Below are 18,538 nucleotides of genomic sequence, written 5' to 3'. Positions count from 1 at the left end.
CTGGTTTTCTCATCTGAGAAAAAAAAAGCAGGGGGGCGGGGAATAATAGTTTGCACCTCTTAGGGTTGTGTAAGGATCAAGAGGCGCACTGCCTGTGAAGTGCCAGCATATAGTCAGTGCTCAACAAACAGGGTACTTTGTCATCCACACTATTTTATGACCAAGAAACTTCTGGGTTGGCCAACATAAGGAGGTATTTTTCCTGCCTTGAAAACTTTTCCATCCAAGACAAAGGTCACGTATTCAGATGCCTTCAGGCCCGTCAGGTAAGATAAGTAAGAGAAAAGGGGTGTGGAAGAAATTAGGCAAACCGGAGAGGAGCCCAGGCTGCTTGATCTCTGGCAGGAATGCAAGGCTTGAGTTCAGATCTTCTGATTTTTCTCTTCTAAGGAAAGCCATAAATCTGGATTTTTTTTGTGTGTAAAATGACTGGATCTTTTAAAATGTGGCAATAAGTCCTTTTTTAAAAAAACTGATGCAGACAAAACCAGTGTGTAGCGCTTTGCAGGGAATGGCGGGTTGGTGTGCTGAAAGACGCCTCGTTATAAAATGACATTTACATGGAGAGTAGTGGGGGTCTGCATGAGGGGAGGACAGGCGTGTGGGGCACAAAATGGGGGTGGGGTTTGGAGTTTGTGTCTTGTGTGTGGCCTCAGGAGTGGGTGGCTAAAGTGAGTCAACCCCCCGGAGATGAGGGGCCTCAAGAACAGGAAAGCCAGCATGGGGCTTTCTGGACAAGGACATGGGAAGGGCCTGAGCTGCCAGGGAAAACCATGGAATACGTGCCAAAATCTTTAGTGGGCAAGCGAGGTGACCGAATGACAGATACAAGGGGGACCAGAAGGTGGGAGATCGGGGAGCACAAACTTCTAAGGGAAAGCAGGGGTTACGACGCTACCTCAGAGAGGAGCTTTGCAATCTGCGTGGAATGATTGTGCAAAACGCTTACCACCAGCCTCGTGCACACAGATGGTCAGCAAATATCAATTTGGGTAATTTATTAATTTTCACAATAAATACTTCCTGGGGGCATACTATGTGCCAGATACTAGGTGCGAGCAAGATCCCAGGGTTCCTTCATTGAGGGAGAAGAGAGGGCAGTGGAGAGCCAGGCGAGTTCACGAGCACTTGCAGGACAGTGGGGTAAGGACGATGGGGCCATACGCAGAGGTAGGGGACAGAGAGAGCCTCCTGGAACCCAATGAGCAAACAGGACAAGCATGTGACAAGGCAGGTGGACTACTGTCCCGACAGGGGAAAAGGTTCTGGAAGCTGGAGGCTGTGAATCAGCAGAGCAATGGAGGAGTTGAAAAAAAATGCGGCAGAGCTGGCTCCCAGCCGACAGGGGTGGCATGCAGGACCTTCCCCCGAGTGAGGTTTCTCCCGGGACCTAGGAGATTCCACAGGAGGGTTTAAGTAGAAAAACGCCCAGCTTAACCAGCATTTATATCACCCAACTGTGTGTCAAACACTCTGCAAATGACTATAAAATAGGCACATTTACTTCATGTAATCTTTCTTCCTTTTTTTTTTTTTTTTGAGACAGAGTCTTGCTCTGTTGCCCAGGCTGGAGTGCAGTGGCGCGATCTTGGCTCACTGCAACCTCTGCCTCCTGGCTTCAAGCAATTCTCCTACCTCAGCCTCCTGAGTAGCTGGGACTACAGGCATGTGCCATCACACCCAGCTAATTTTTGTATTTTTAGTAGAGACAGGGTTTCACCATGTTGGCCAAGCTGGTCTTGAACACCTGACCTCAGGTGATCCACCCAGCTCAGCCTCCCAAAATACTGAGATTACAGGCGTGAGCCACCGCGCCTGACCAAATTTATGTAATCTTTCTACCAGCCTTATGAAGTAGGTCCACTATCTGCTAACATCAATTCCACAATCCAAAACGCTCCCAATCTAAAGATTTTCATAACTTATTTGGCAGCAAAATTTGAGCTGAACTGACATCTTTATTGATCCGAACTGACATTCTATCTTTGTGAATATGTGTATGTTTCACTGCAGAAACGCCATGTTTGATTGCAGGGTACTGCCCCAGATCTCACCAGGGACGTTAAAAACATAGGACACAGGCAAAGTGCTGCCTTTTATAAAATGCAGAACTTCTGAATTCTGAAACATACGTGATCCCAAGGGTTTGGGATAAGAGATTGTATAAAACCTGTCAATATTCTCATTTTACAGATGAGGAAGCTGAAGGATAAGTAATTTCCCCAAGGTCATATAGGTAGTAAGTAAGAAAGCCACAATATGAACCCAGGAAGTTTGGCCCTGCAGTCTATGCAGCATTGCATCTAAGCTATTCTCCACTTTAGAAAGATGTCTACAGTTGCTATTAAGACAATAGATGGAGAAAAAGAAATAGAGAAGAATGCCATGGCAGTCAACCAGACATAGGGATGGAAGGGAATGGAGAGTTAAGAGATGTTTAACGGAAAATTGACTGAGCCTGGTGGTTGTAAGCTGGCTGGGAGAGGTTGGGCATCACACGCAGATAAGTAAAGGACACATGGGGTTCTGGCTTCACAACTGGGGAGGCCGGATGGCGGGTCACTCAGTGATGCAGGGAACAGAAAAGGGAGGGGAGGGAGAAGAAGGTCATGAATTCTGTATTCCATGTCACATGTTTAAGTTGGGATGTCAACTAGGTAAGTGGCTATACATGGCTGGTGCTTGAGAAAGAGGCCTGGGATCAAGGTAAAGAGTTGGGAATTGCTAGATGCAGGTGGTCATTAAGACATGAGCATGGACTGAGTGGTGACACAAAGGTCTAAGTTAGAACGTGAAAGAACCCCAACCCTGAAGGGTAGGGAAGTAGAGAGGAAGAGAATGCCAGAGGCTGGGCACGGTGGCGCACACCTGTAATCCCAGCACTTTGGAAGGCCGAGATGGGAGGATCACCTGAAGTCAGGAGTTCAAGACCAGTCTGACCAACATGGCAAAACCCCGTCTCTACTAAAAAAAAAAAAAAATTAGCTGGGCATGGTGGCCCATGCCTGTAGTCCCAGCTAATCAGGAGGCTGAGACAGGAGAATCATTTGAACCCAAGAGATGAAGGTTGCAGTGAGCTGAGATTGCACCACTGCAGTCCGGCCTGGGCCACAGAGTGAGACTCTGTCAAAAAAAAAAAAAAAAAAAAAAAAAAAATTGAAGAAGAAGAGAATGCAAGAGACTGGAAAGAGTGGAAAGAGACTGCTTCAAGAGGAAGGAAAAAGTCCTCAATGCCGGGTGCTCCCTTCCTCCTGCCCGCTCCTCCACGAGACAGGCGATCCCAGGAACTGTGGATGGGAGCTCATTCCAGGGACTGGTAAGAACTGGTCCTAGCATTTCCCAGTGCCACAGAGCCCAGAAACCAGCTCTGCCTGGTGCCCATCAGCAACGTAACCACCTCTGGGCTCCAGTTTCTACATCTAGCAACTGGAATAATAATGTCCATCTCATAGGCTTGTTGTGAGTATTAAATATACAAACAGAGAAGTCAGCATCCTCCCTGGATTTGTGGTGAGACCTCAAAAGGTTGCTCTAATTATCATTTATTTTATTATGTATGAGGTGGTGAAGAGTGGGTGGTGAGGGCATTTCAGGCAGAAAGAACACCATTAGCAAAGGTGTGGCAAGACGGCATGTGTTCAGAGAAGAGACCTGTTGGGTGAAGGGTGTGTGGGTGGGATGTGGGGCCTGGAAGCAAGATGGACAATGAGGCTCAACAACCTCCCCCGCTCTGTTCCCTGTGTCACATGTTGTGGGATCCGCACCACCTAATCAGCATTCTCTTTAGAAATGCCTGCCACACCTTTGCTCCTCACCAACCCTTGCCTGCTACTGTGTAGGAACGGTCTCTAATCACCTCCCACTGCTGAGGGAAGCACAGGTCCTCATCACCACCTGCCTGCACAGAACAAGCTTCCTAATGGATCTTCCTGTGCTGTCTTTCCTCCAGCACAGGCCCCAGGGCCATCTCTGTGGAACACCAACGTGGGCAGGCTGCCTCCTGCTTACAACACTTCCGCATGGCCCATCGCCTTGGAACAGAGTGCATTTCCACAGCCCTCACAGGCTTCCTTTCCCGTCTTTCTCAGCCTTGCTTTCCCTCCACAAACTCACACACTGCTCTAGGGTCTAGGCGACAAAGCCACCTGCCTTTACCAAGTGTGCCACAGACTTGTTTCCGGGGCTTTGCACATGCCAGCCCAACTAGCTTTCTTCCCCTAGACCTAGTCCACTCCCGTCTCAGTGCCATCTGGCCCCAGGACAAACCTTGATGCCACAATATTCCACATGGTATTGTACCATTTGCTCCAGAGGTGTCTCAGTGCCCCACTGCTAGGCCATGAGCCCCTTGCCTGGCTCTTAATAGAGGCTCAGTAGCAATGCATGGAGGGACTGAGATTACAGAGAAAGGGCCAGAGCATGGGAGCCTTAAAGGACATGCTAGGGGCTTAGGTTACGGGAAAACCACCGAAGATGTGGGGGCCATGAACTGGCATCCTGACATGATCATGGATCATGTGGGGAAGGAGGGTGGAGGGGACGTGCCCAGGATGGTGGGGCTTCTCCACCTCCAGAGGAAAAAGAGAGGCCGGAGAACAGCAGTTGCCTGCTAGATCAGATTGCGATGACTGGAGAGAAGGATTGACCTCCACCACCCTTAACAATGACCAACTGAGAATATCTGCTCCTGTACTGCAAGATCAGATCCAAGCCCTGCAGGTGGTAGCAGTGGGATGGAGGAGTCAATTCAATGGAGGGATTTTTCCAGGGGTCTATCAGAATCCACCCCTGGCTCTATATGTCTTCAAGCTACCCCCCACTTTGCCTGCCCTCTCTCACTACCGTCATCGGAGGGTGCTCACCTGCCTGCCTTCGCTTTCTCCCACTCACTCCTTACCTCATCTCCATATGGCTTTGACCTCATCCCTCCAGTGAGGCAGCTCTTGAAGGTCAACAGCAGCTTCAGGTGTTGTCCTTGTGACCTTTTCTCAGGGTTGACATATCACCTCTCTGTAGTCTTTATCCTTCTTCTCTCCTCTCCCTCTCTCTGAGTCTACTGTTACCTCTCCAATCACCCCTTGCACTGGTTTCTCATTGTATGCCAACCCCTTCAGAACAGGTAATTTCCTAAATTCTGCCCTTGGCTGGCTTTTCCTCTCTCTGTGCACACATTCTCTGAATATCTTTTATCTTACCACACTTCAAGTTCTCATTTATTATTCAAATGATTCCCAAATCTATGTATCTAGACATAAGCTTTCTCTCCAAGCTTGAGATTCACAGATGGTGGACCATAAATGAGATATATTTCTTTTTTTTTTTTCTTTTTTTTTTTTTTTTGAGACCAAGTCTTGCTCTGTTGCCCAGGCTGGAATGCAGTGGCACGATCTCGGCTCACTGCAACCTCTGCCTCCTGTGTTCAAGCAATACTCCTGCCTCAACCTCTCCAGTAGCTGGGATTACAGGCATGCACCACGATGCCCAGCTAATTTTTGTATTTTTAGTAGAGACGGGATTTCCCCATGTTGGCCAGGCCAGTCTCAAACTCCTGACCTCAAGTCATCCACCCGCCTTGGCCTCCCAAAGTGCTGGGAATATAGATGTGAGTCATTGCGCCTGTCCTAAATAGGATATATTCCTAACAAATGAAAGAAAAGATATTGTTTAAAGTTATAACTCAAAATCATGAAGGGGTCTCTTGATGGACCAGAAACTGTGGAGAATTCCTAAAGATGAAACACTGATGAAATGATGATAGGATTGGATTGAAGAAAGAATACTTAGTTTAAAATATGGATGGGAGAGCACCATGACCAAGGAGGAAGGGCCTGGGAGCTGGAGGGATCTGGGGCAACCCAAAGGGAAAAACCATCAAGAGGAACTGCCACGTGTTTGGCCTCCATAAACCAATTCCTGCTCACATATTCACAAATGCCCAGCCAGCCAGAAGCAACTGGGTTCCCACCAGGTAGGGCAATGGCTGTCAGCTTGGGTCAGAGAGACAAAGCAGCGCTCCATGAATACCAGAAACTGGAGCACCCACATCTGCAAGACCAGCCTGTTCCATACCCTGTTCCTAACTGTCCACCCTTCCTTGTCTCCAACCTCACTTCCATCCCACTCTTTCCCAAAGCAAGCAGCACAGACATCAGAGAGTCTAACAGAGTCTCTCGATTAAAACAAAGAGCACATCAACAATCAGCAATTATTTGAGTAAGGCCACACTATGAAAGAAATAGAATGAACCATTTAAAAAAAAAAAGAAATTACAAAGTCCAAGTATAATCATAGCAAGACTTAATACAATTCAAATACTTGGAAGGGGCGGGGTGCGGTGGCTCACACCTGTAATCCCAGCACTTTGGGAGGCCGAGGAGGGTGGATCACCTGAGGTCAGGAATTCGAGACCAGCCTGGCCAAACATGGAAAAACACCGTCTCTACTAAAAATAAAAAAATTAACTGGGTGTGGTGGCACAAACCTATAATCCCAGCTACGCAGGAGGCTGAGGAAGCAGAATCGCTTGAACCTGCGAGGTGGAGGTTGCAGTGAGCCGAGATTGCGCCACTGCACTCCAGACTGGGTGACAGAGCAAGACTCCATCTCCAAATAAAAAAAAAAAGCAAATACTTGGAAGAATAAGGGAAGGTCTAATAACCAAGAAACAAAAACAAATTTAGGCAAGCTGTGATTTTTTTTTAAAAAAGTCAATAAGGCATCTCAAATATTTTTTAATAGAAATAAAAAATTAAGCAGATGAGCTGATAACAAAATAATTACAATTTATAAGGATTACTGAGCTAGGAAGGGAGTAGGATGATACATTCAAAGCACTGAAAGACAAAAAAAACTGCCAACCAAGAATACTATACCTGACAAAACTGTCCTTCAAAAATGAAAGAGAAATAAAGACTACCAGACAAACAAAAGCTGAGTTCATCACTAGACCTGCCTTACAAGAAATGTTAAAGGAAGTTCTTCAAGTTGAAATGAAAGGATGCTAAATAGCAACATGGTATTAAAAGAAAGTATGAAACTCATTGGTAAAGGTAAATGTATAGACAAATATAGAACACTGTATTACTGTAATGGTGGTAGAGAAATCACTTTTAATTCTCCTGTACAAGTTAAAAGACAAAAGCATTGAAAATAACTATAACCGGCCAGGCATAGTGGCTCACGCCTGTAATCCCAACACTTTGAGAGGCCAAGGCAGGCAGATCACTTGAGGTCAGAAGTTTGAAACCAGCCTGGCCAATGTGGTGAGACCCCGTCTCTACTAAAAGGATAATAAATTAGCCAGTCATGGTGGCATGTGCCTGTAATCCCAGCTACTGGGGAGGCCAAGGTAGGAGAATCGCTTGAACCCCAGAGGCAGAGGTTGCAGTGAGCCGAGATCACACCACTGCACTCCAGCCCAGGCAACAGAGCAAGACCTTGTCTAAAAAAAAAAAAAAGAAAAGGAAGGAAGGAAGAAAGGAAGGAAGGAAGGAAAGAAGGAAGGAAGGAAGAGAGAAAGAAAGAGAGAAAGAAAGTAAAAAAGAACTATAACCAAAAATATATTAAAAGATACTGTCTTCATCAACTTACTGTGGCTATAACTGAATACCTGAGACAGGGTAATCTATAAATGAAAGAAGTTTATTTTTTAAAGTTCTAGAGTCAGGGAAGTCCAAGGTCACAGGGCCACATCTGGTGGAGGCCTTCTTGCTGGTGGGGACACCCTGTATAATCCCAAGACAGTACAGGACATCATATGGTGAGGGGGCTGAGAGCACTAGCTCAGGTCTCTCTTCCTCTGCTTATAAAGCCACCAGTTCCACTTCTGTGATAATCTATTTACCCATTAATCCATTAACCTAATAATGGATTAATCCATTCTGAAGGGCAGGGCCCTCATGATCCAATCACCTCTTAATACTGCCTCTCAAATACTGCCACACTGGGGATTAGGTTTCAACATGAGTTTCTGATGGCACAAACATTCAAGCCTTGGCATATGCACCCAGTGAAGTGATGTAAATTATGATAATAATATAAAGTGTGATGGGGGAAGAAGTTAAAGTGTAAAGTTTTTGTACGTGATTAAACTTAAATTATCAGCTTAAAATAAACTGTCATAACTATAAAATATTTTACCTAAGCCCCAAGGTAACTACAAAATAAATACCTATAGAAGTTACACAAGGGCCAGGCATAGTGGCTCACCCCTGTAATCCTAGCACTTTGGGAGGCCGAGGCAAGTGGATCACCTGAGGTCAGGAGTTCGAAACCAGCCTGGACAACATGGTGAAACACCACCTCTATTAAAAACACAAAAATTAACTGGGCTTGGTGGCGCATGCCTGTAATCTTAGCTACTTAGGAGGCTGAGGCAGAAGAATCACTTGAACCCAGAGGGTGGAGGTTGCAGTGAGCCGAGATTGTCCCACTTCGCTCCAGCCTAGGTGTCACAGCGAGACTCCGTCTTCAAAAAAAAAAAAAAAAAACAAGAAGTTACACACACACACACAAAAGGAATCAAAGAATAGCAATACAAAAAAGTAAACAAAACATAAGGGAAGACAGCAAGGAAGAAAAGACAGACCAAAAAACCCACAAGGCTATCAGAAAACAACTAACAAAATGGCAATAGTAAATGCTTTTCTATCAATAATTACTGTAACTGTAAATGTCAGCATGTATCACTATACCCTCTTAGAACTGCTTTTGTTGCATCTCATATGTTTCACAACTCAACTGACTGGGAAAAAAATGACAAACTAAGCCCAAAGTTAGCAGAAAGAAATAAATACTGAAGATTAGAGCACAGATAAATAAGATTGAAAAAAGAAAAACAATACAAAAAAATTGGCCGGGCACGGTGGCTCACACTTGTAATCCCAGCATGCACTTAAGGAGGCCGAGGTGGGCGGATCACCTATGGTCAGAAGTTCAAGACCAGCCAGACCAACATGGCGAAACCCCATCTCTACTAAAAATATACAAAATTAGCCAGGCATGGTGGCGCATGCCTGTAATCCCAGCTACTTGGGAGGCTGAGGCAGGAGAACCCGGGAGACAGAGGTTGCAGTGAGCCAAGATCACACCATTGCACCCCAGCCTGGGCAAAAGAGCGAGACTCCGTCTCAATAAAGAAAAGAAAAAAATGAACAAAACTAAGAATTAGGTTTTTGAAAAGATAAAGAAAATTGACAAATCTTTGGCTAGACTAACTCAGAAAAAAAGGTAAAACAGTTAAATAAAATCAGAAAAGAAAGAGGAAACTATAAAATTCCTAGAAGAAACCACTGAGGAAAATCTTTGTGACATTGATCTTCACAGTGATTTCACAGATATGGCACCAAAAGCACAGACAACAGAAGCAAATATAAAAAGTGGGACTACATCAAACTAAAAAGCTTCTGCATGGCAAAGGAAAGAATCAAGAATGAAAGGCAACCTATGAAATGAGAGGAAATATGTTCAAACCATATGACTGGTGAGGGGTTAATCTCTAAAAAATATAAGGAGCCAGGCACGGTGGCTCATGCCTGCAATCCCAACACTTTGGGAGGCTGAGGCAGGAGGGTCACCTGAGGTCAGGAGTTCCAGACTGGCCCAGCCAACATGGTGAAACCTCGTCTCTACCGAAAATACAACATTTGCCGGGTGTGGTGGTGCATACCTGTAATCCCAGCTACCAGGAAGTCTGAGGCAGGAGAATCCTTTGAACCCAGGAGGCAGAGGTTGTAGTGAGCTGAGATTCCAGCCTGGGTGACAAGAGTGAAACTCTTGTTTCAAAAATAAAATATAATAAAATTAAAAATATAAGGAACTTCTACAACTCAATAGTTTCGAACAAACTAATAACCTGATTTTAAAATGGGCTAATGATTTGAATAGACATTTCTCCAAACAAGACATACAAATGGCCAACAAGTATGTGAAAAAATGTTCAATCCCTATTTGAGCACTAATTATCACAAATCATCTGGGAAATGCAAATCAAAACAGCAACAAGCTATCACCTCACACCTATCAGGAAGGCTATTACCAAAAACAGAAAAGATAAGTGTTAACAAGGTTGTAGAAAAATCGGAACTCTTGCACACAGTTGATGGGAATGCAAAATGGTGCAGGTGCCACTATGAAAAACAGTATGGAGGTTTCTCAAAATATTAGAACTAGAACCAGCATATAATCCAGCATCCTACTTCTGGATATTTCCAGAATAATTGAGATCAGGATCTTAAAGAGATATTAGCACTCCTATGTTCACTGCAGCACTATTCACAATAGGCAAGATGTAGAAACAACCTTAATGTCTATTGACAGATGAATATATAAGGAGAATATGGCATATACATATAGTGAAATACTATTCAGCCTTTAAAAAGAAGAACTTTCTGGCCGGATGCGATGGCTCACTCCTGTAATCCCAACACTTTGGGAGGCCGAGGCAGGTGGATCATGAGGTCAGGAGTTCGAGACCAGCCTGGCCAATATGGTGAAACCCCATCTCTACTAAAAATACAAAAATTAGCTGGGCATGGTGGTGCGTGCCTGTAGTCCAAGCTACTCAGGAGGCTGAGGCAGAAGAATCACTTGAACCTGGAGGCAGAGGTTGCAGTGAGCAGAGATCATGCCACTGCACTCCAGCCTGGGTGACAGAGTAAGACTTCATCTCAAAAAAAAAAAAAAAAAAAAAAGGACATTCTGCAATATGGGACAACATGGATAAAGCTTGAGGATGTTAGGCTAAGTGAAAAAAAAACCTGTCACAGGACAAACATTGCATGATTCCACTTATATGAGGTATCTAAAATGGTGAACTTTATGGAATCGAAGAGTGGAATGGCAGTTACCAGGGACTGGGGGAGTTACTAACCAGTAGGCATCAGGGTTCAGTCAAACAAGATGAATAAGCTCTAGAGATCTGCTGTGCAACATTGGATCTCCAGTCAACAATTAGGTACTGCACACTTAGAAATTAGTTAAGGGGAGAGATCTAATGTGAAGTCTTCTACGACAAAATTTTTTTTTAAGGAGTTTAGAAAAAAAATATTTTTTTTAAATAAATGGAGGTGGAGGTTAGGCGGGCAGCATGGTGGCTCATGCCTGTAATCCCAACACTTTGGGAGACTGAGGCGGGTGGATCACCTGAGGTCGGGAGTTCAAGACCAGCCCGACCAACATGGAGAAACCCTGTGTCTACTAAATATACAAAATTAGTCAGGCGTGGTGGCCCATGCCTGTCATCCCAGCTACTCAGGAGGCTGAGGCAGGAGAATCACTTGAACCTGGGAGGTGGAGGTTGCGGTGAGCTGAGATTGTGCCATTGCACTCCAGCCTGGGCAACAAAAGCGAAACTCCATCTAAAAAAAAAAAAAAAAAAAAAAAAAAAAAGAAGAAGTTAGACTTAACCTTATACAAAAATTAAGTCAAGATGGATTAAAAACTTAAACGTAAAACCTAAAACCATAAAAACCCTAGAAGAAAACCTAGGCAATACCATTCAGGACATAGGCATGGGCAAAGACTTCATGACTAAAACGCCAAAAGCAATTGCAACAAAAGCCAAAATTGAAAATGGGATCTAATTCAACTAAGGAGCTTCTGTACAGCAAAAGAAACTATCATCAGAGTGAACAAGAAACCTACAGAATGGGAGAAAACTTTTCCAATCTATCCATCTGACAAAGGTCTAATATCCAGAATCTACAAGGAACTTAAATAAATTTACAAGAAAAAAACAACTCCATCAAAAAGTGGGTTAAGGAGGCCGGGCACGGTGGTTTATGCCTGTAATCCCAACACTATGGGAGGCCGAGGCAGGCGGATGACCTGAGGTCAAGAGTTCGAGACCAGCCTGGCCAACATGGTGAAACCCAACTATACTAAAAATATGAAAATTAGCCAGGCGTGGTGGTGGGCACCTGTAATCCCAGCTACTCGGGAGGCTGAGGCAGGAGAATCACTTGAACTGGGGAGATAGAGGTTTCAGTGAGCCGAGATCGCACCATCGCACTCCAGCCTGGATGACAAGAGCAAAAACTCCGTCTCAAAAAAAGAAAAGTGGGTGAAGGATATGAACAGACACTTCTCAAAAGAAGACATTTATGTGGCCAACAAACATATGAAAAAAAGCTCATCATTGCCAGGCGTGGTGGCTCACACCTGTAATCCCAGCACTTTGGGAGGCTGAGGCGGGCGGATCACAAGGTCAAGAGATCAAGACCATCCTGGATAACATGGTGAAACCCCATCTCTACTAAACAAAAAATTAGCTGGGCCTGGTGGCGTGCAACTGTAGTCCAAGCTACTCGGGAGGCTGAGGCAGGAGGATGGCATGAACCCAGGAGGCGGAGCTTGTAGTGAGCCAAGATTGTGCCACTGCACTCCAGCCTGGGCGACAGAGACTCTGTCTCAAAAAAAAAAAAAAAAAAGAGAAAAGCTCATCACCACTGGTCATTACAGAAATGCAAATCAAAACCACAATGAGATACCTTCTCATGACAGTTAGAATGGCGATCATTAAAAAGTCTGGAAACAAAAGATGCTGGTGAGGATGTGAAGTAATAGGAATGCTTTTACACTGTCAGTGGGAGTTTAAATTAGTTCAACCACTGTGGAAGACAGTGTGGAAATTCCTCAAGGATCTAGAACCAGAAACACCATTTGACCCACCAATCCCATTACTGGGTATATACCCAAAGGATTATAAATAATTCTACTATAAAGACACATGAAAACATATGTTTATTGCAGCACTGTTTATAATAGCAAAGACTTGGTATCAACCCAAATGCCCAACAATGATAGACTGGATAAACAAAATGTGGCACATCTACACCATGGAATACTATGCAGCCATAAAAAAGAATGAGCTCACGTCCTTTGCAGGGACCTGGATGAAGCTGGAAACCATCATCTTCAGCAAACTAACACAGGAACAGAAAACCAAACACCACATGTCCTCACTGATAAGTGGGGGTTGAACAATAAGAACACATGGACAGAAGGAGGGGAACATCACACACTGGGGCCTGTTGTGGGGGTGGGGGGAAAGAAAAGGGAGAGTATTAGGACAAATATCTAATGCATGTGAGGCTTAAAACCTAGATGACAGGTTGATAGGTGCAGCAAACCACGATGGCACATGTAACAAAACTGCATGTTCAGCGTATCTAACCCAGAACTTAAAGTAAAATTAAAAAAAAGAAAAGACCATACCATTTTGCATACTCTTGAGCAGTATATGAGAGTCCCTGTTACCATCTCTTTGTATTGTTCATTTTTAAGATTATCACCTCAGACATTCTAATAAGCATATAGCAAAAATATGTGTGTGTGTGTATATGTGTGTGTGTGTGTGTGTGTGTATACATATATATGATAGACCATTTCTTTCTTTCTTTTTTTTTTTTTTTTTTTTGAGATGGAGTCTCACTCTGTCACCCAGGCTGGAGTGCAGTGGCGCAATCTCAGTTCTCTACAACCTCCGCCTCCCAGGTTCAAGTGAGCCTCCTGCCTCAGCCTCCTCAGTAGCTGAGATTAAGGCATGTGCCACAATGCCTGGCTAATTTTTGTGTTTTTAGTAGGGATGGGGTTTCACCATATTGGTCAGGTTGGTCTCGAACTCCTGATCTTATGATCCGCCCACCTCAGCCTCCCAAAGTGCTGGGATTACAGGTGTGAGCCACTGCGCCCGGGCCACTTCATTTCTTCCTAACATCGTCACATAGATGGACAAAAGAGGGGATAAAGTCTTAACAAAAATGGTTTTGTAAACACAAACACTGACCAGTGACTATTTTAACAATATGATAAAAACAGTATTATAAAAGAAAAAAAAAAGGAGGCTAGAAAAAAAGAATTACTGAGCTGGAAAACTGAGCTGAGAGACCCTTCTGGAATGCAGCATGAGAAGAAAAATATAAATTAATATATTTAAGGGATATGAAAAATACATTCTGAAGTTCCAACATCCCTCTAATGGATGTTCTAGAAAAAGAAAACAGAATAGAGAGAATTTTTTTAATGTTAAAGTTACAAAATGGAACAGTAAATAATATAATACTATGTTACCACCAATCAATGCTGACAATTTATTGTTTTACTAAATGTGCTTCAATTAATTTTTTTTTTTCTTGAGATGGAGTCTCACTCTGTCACCTAGGCTAGAGTGCAGTAGCATGATCTCGGCTCACTGCAACCTCCACCTCCCGGGATCAAGAGGTTCTCGTGCCTCAGCCTCCCAAGTAGCTGGGATTACAGGTGCGCACCACCATGCCTGGCTAACTTGTGTGTTTTTAGTAGACAGTTTCACCATGTTGACCAGGCTGGCCTCAAACTCCAGACCTCAGGTGATCCTCCTGCCTCGGCCTCCCAAAGTGCTGGGATTACAGGCATGAGCCACTGTGCTCAGCTCAATTAATTTTTTAAAAGAAATAAAACATTATGGACAAGGCTAACGGTCTTACTGACCCTAATCTCCTCCCTTTCCCTTAGGGCAGCAACCACCATCATAAATTTGTATATACTTTTCCAATACAATACACAATACAAGAATGTATATAATATATATGATGGCTTTGTATGTGGCTTTAAGTAATAACACTGTATGTAGGGTTCTGCAACTAGCTATTTTCACTCAGCACTATAAGTTTTGGCTTTCTCCACATTTATAAAGAGTCAGTTAATTTCTGCACACTGCTATAGAACATTTCACTGTACAGCTATACCACATTTTTATATAGTGCTTTATTTATAGATGGACTTATGCAGTAGTTCCAAATTTTTACCATCATGAAACAATGAAACAATATAATAATAGTACATATCGCCTTCTGCACATGAGTGAGGGTTTCTCCAAGTGTATACCTAGAAGAATTATAAGACGATAGGATATGCACATTTCCTATTTTACTAAAGTCTGCCAAATTACTCTTCTATTTATACTCCCACGAGCAGTATACGGCTCTTCCTATTTTCCCTTATCCTCACCAATACTTATTATTTTCAGACTTTTTAGCTTTTCCAATCTGATAGGTGAGAAATTATACCTCATTATAATTTTAATTTGCATGACCCTGATTTCTGCTAAGGCTGATTATCCTTCATGGTCTATCAGACATTTGGGACACTTTTTCTGTAAACTTCCTCTTTAAACCTTTTTTCTATTGCATTTATAGAGTCTTTTCTCATACACAGTTTTTAATTTTTATATAGTCAAATTTATCAACCTGACAAGTGATATATATATTAGACCATTTCTTTCCCTTCTTTTTTTTTTTTTTTTTTGTTTGTTTGTTTGAGATGGAGTCTCACTCTGTCACCCAGGCTGGAGTGCAGTGGCCCCATCTCGACTCACTGCAAGCTCTGCCTCCCAGGTTCACACCATTCTTCTGCCTCAGTCTCCCGAGTAGCTGAGACTACAGGCACCCGTCGCCACGTCCAGCTAATTTTTCGTATTTTTAGTAGAGACCGGGTTTCACCGTGTTAGCCAGGATTGCTCCTGACCTCGTGATCCACCCGTCTTGGCCTCCCAAAGTGCTGGGATTACAGGTGTGAGCCACCATGCCTGGCCCGAGTTATATATTTTTAAAATAATAGATGAATAGGCCAGGCATGCTGGCTCAAGGCTGTAATCCCAACACTTTGGGAAGACAAGAAAGGAGAATTCCTTGAGGCCAGAAGTTCAAGACAAGCCTGGGCAACACAGCAAGACCTCATCTCTACAAAAAAATAAATAAATAAATAGCTGGGTGTGGTGGCTTGTGCCTGTAGTCCCAGCCACTTGGGAGGCTGAGGTGGGAGGATTGCTTGAGCCTGGGAGGTTGAGGCTGCAGTTAGCCATGATGGCAACACTGCACTGGTGCCTGGGTGACAGAGCAAGATCCAGTCTCAAAAAACAAAAAGAATAAATGAATATTTCTCAAACCCAAAGAAAAATGCGAGTCCTTAGAATTGAGAGGGTGCACCTGGTGTTAAGCAGGATGAATACAATCAATACCTATTAGACACAGTGTAGTGAAATTTCAGAATATGATTGAGAGGTTTTTGTGTTTGAGGCACAGGTTGTACTTGCTTTTCGCAGTGAGGCCCAGAAGAGAGACAGTGAGCTCTCTGAGTACGGGGGAGATCTAGCAAGGGAACCAGGAAGGTCTTGAGCATTCACAGGCCTTGAGCTGTTGATCATGGCAACTTTACAACTCACCAGGCTCCTTGAGACATTCCTGGAAACAGAATTCTGGAGACTCATTATTCTGAGCATGGATGGAAAAATTTTGTTGTTACTGCTGTTTTGTTTCGTTTAACACAATAACTAGCAATGGAGAGGTCGCAAAGCATTTTTTACATATTTGGATGAATCATTAGAAACTTTTTTTGTAGCGTAAAAAATGGTTGAGTGTTAGGGATTTCCTAGAGTTCAACCTAATAGACAATTTTATTACATACTCTTAACCCTGTGAGATACACAGTATTACTATCGACTGTTTTACAGGTGACCAGCCAGTAGGGCAGAGAGCTGAAGTCTGTCCATGGGGCCACATGACTTCTAAGAGGCAGCAGCCAGCCTGCCTGGTTCCATCTTCCGGCCTGATTCTTGGGTAACACTGCCCCTGTCTGGAACAGAGAAAAAAACATGTCATGTTCTCTCTCTCAGGATAGTATCCATCAAGGAGGTTATCTCACTTCTTAGTTTTTGTTTTTGAGACGGAATTTTGCTCTGTTGCCCAGGCTAGAGTGCAATGGTGCGATCGTGGCTCACTGCAACCTCTGTCTCCAGGGTTCAAGTGATTCTCCTGCCTCAGCCTTCCGAGTAGCTGGGATTACAGGCACCCACCGCCATGGCTAATTTTTGTATTTTTAGTAGAGATGGGGTTTCACCATGTTGGCCAGGCTGGTCTTGAGCTCCTGACCTCAGGTGATCCACCCGCCTCAGCCTCCCAAAGTGCTGGGATTAAGGTGTGAGCCACCACGCCCAGCCCCTCTGACTTCTAGGGAACTTAGGCTCAAGATAATCAGTGGTAAGAAGTGGCGTTTGCTAAGAGAACTTGACCTTGATATTCAGATAAACATCCTTCAAGGAATAACCTATGAGCTAGAGAAAGAGTAGTCTGTGAACCAAAGACCATCAGGTGAGTGGAGCAGTGAGACAAAGAGCTATTGCTGTGCGTGTCCCAGCTGCCAAGCTGCTGAGCCTTAAGTAACCAGTGTGCTATTTCCTTGCATCATAATTGTTCAGAATGGGACTCCCTCCCCAGCCTGGATGCCAATTTCAGCAGGCCTGAGATTTTTCTGCTCATGCTTAGAATAGTCTGTGGTTGCTTTTAGTTGCAAACACAGTCTCAAGTCAGAAATTGGAATGTTAATGTGAGGTATTCATCAACACTCTGAGCTTATTTTTACCTTACATTCTTCTCTCTTCCCTCAGCGTAGGCCTGGCCAGCTGGGAACCTCCAGTGGAGACAATGCAGAGGGCTTGGTCTTCTCTCTCTTTCCACTTGACCTCCCCGAGCCAGTTACCATAGAGTTGGCTTCAGACTGTCTTGGCCGGCAGATGTTAAATTTTGCCTCTGTTTTTACACCCCCTCCACTCAAGTTACCAGCTGAGTGCCGGCTCCAGTCTCTTTCTCCCAAAGTGCTCTCTAATCTATGGATGTGCCTCAAGTCCAATTTCATTTCGGGTGGTCATCTGAGACCCCATCCTCAGCCCCTAGGCATTCAGTTCCAACCTTCTCCCACTAGGATCCCTCTACATAGACTCAAGACATGGAGTCCTTGCAGGCTTTCTCTGCCATGGGACCTACCTCTGTTAAGAAGAAACTCTCCTGCCTCTCTAACCCAGAAAAAACTCTAGGGGTGCAGGCTGGTCCCGGTGAGGTGGCAGCAGCCCCACCAGAGCAGCTGGTGAGCACTCCTGTCACCCTTCAGATTTACCAGGGGAAACTAGACCCTAGGCCACCCCGCCCCCCAGTTGTAGAGGTCTCATGTTAGGCTCTTTTTATTTTTTCTTTTTCTTTTTTGAGATGGATTCTCGCTCTGTCATCCAGGCTGCGGTGCAACGGCGCAATCTCAGTTCACTGCAACCTCCGCCTCCTGGGTTCAAGCAATTCTCCTGCTTCGGTCTCCTGAGTAGCTGGGATTACAGTTGTGTGCCACCATGCCCAGCTGATTTTTGTATTTTTAGTACAGACGGGGTATCACCATGTTGGCTAGGCTAGTCTCAAACTCCTGACCTCATGATCCGCCCGGCTTGGCCTCCCGAAGTGCTGGGATTACAGGCATGAGCCACTGCGCCCGGCCTTATGTTAGACTCTTAAAGAAGCTGCCCCACAGACACTCACCCTTACCAAGTGTGAGATAAGGGAGCAGGAGCTCACCTGTCCCCAGGATGGGACTCGCAGCACAGCTTTCTTCAAGGACATCCGCCATACAACATCCTCCCATCACCTCTCTGTCTACATTTTCAGAGTCTCAAAGTGGGAAAGGGGTTTCAAACTCTTAGATCAGATTTTTTGATTTTTCCATAGAAAATCGTCCATAAGGT

The 18,538-nt window shown here is 44.3% G+C and overlaps 1 long non-coding RNA gene across 2 annotated transcripts in view; it reads right to left on the bottom strand.

The window, feature by feature from the left end:
- Positions 1 to 983: 983 nt before the first annotated feature.
- The window catches only part of LOC123571662 (uncharacterized), a 44,019-nt gene continuing 26,464 nt past the window's right edge, over positions 984 to 18,538 (bottom strand). For both annotated transcript variants that reach the window (XR_006695863.2, XR_012430958.1), the window contains one exon: positions 984 to 1,390. This is a non-coding gene — a long non-coding RNA (uncharacterized lncRNA). The remainder of the gene's footprint in view (positions 1,391 to 18,538) is intronic.

This window comes from Macaca fascicularis, chromosome 2, assembly GCF_037993035.2.
Source record: "Macaca fascicularis isolate 582-1 chromosome 2, T2T-MFA8v1.1".
In the NCBI taxonomy this organism is placed as follows: Eukaryota; Metazoa; Chordata; class Mammalia; order Primates; family Cercopithecidae; genus Macaca; species Macaca fascicularis.
Note: the sequence above shows the minus strand (reverse complement) of the source record. Positions and strands in the feature narration are given on the sequence as shown.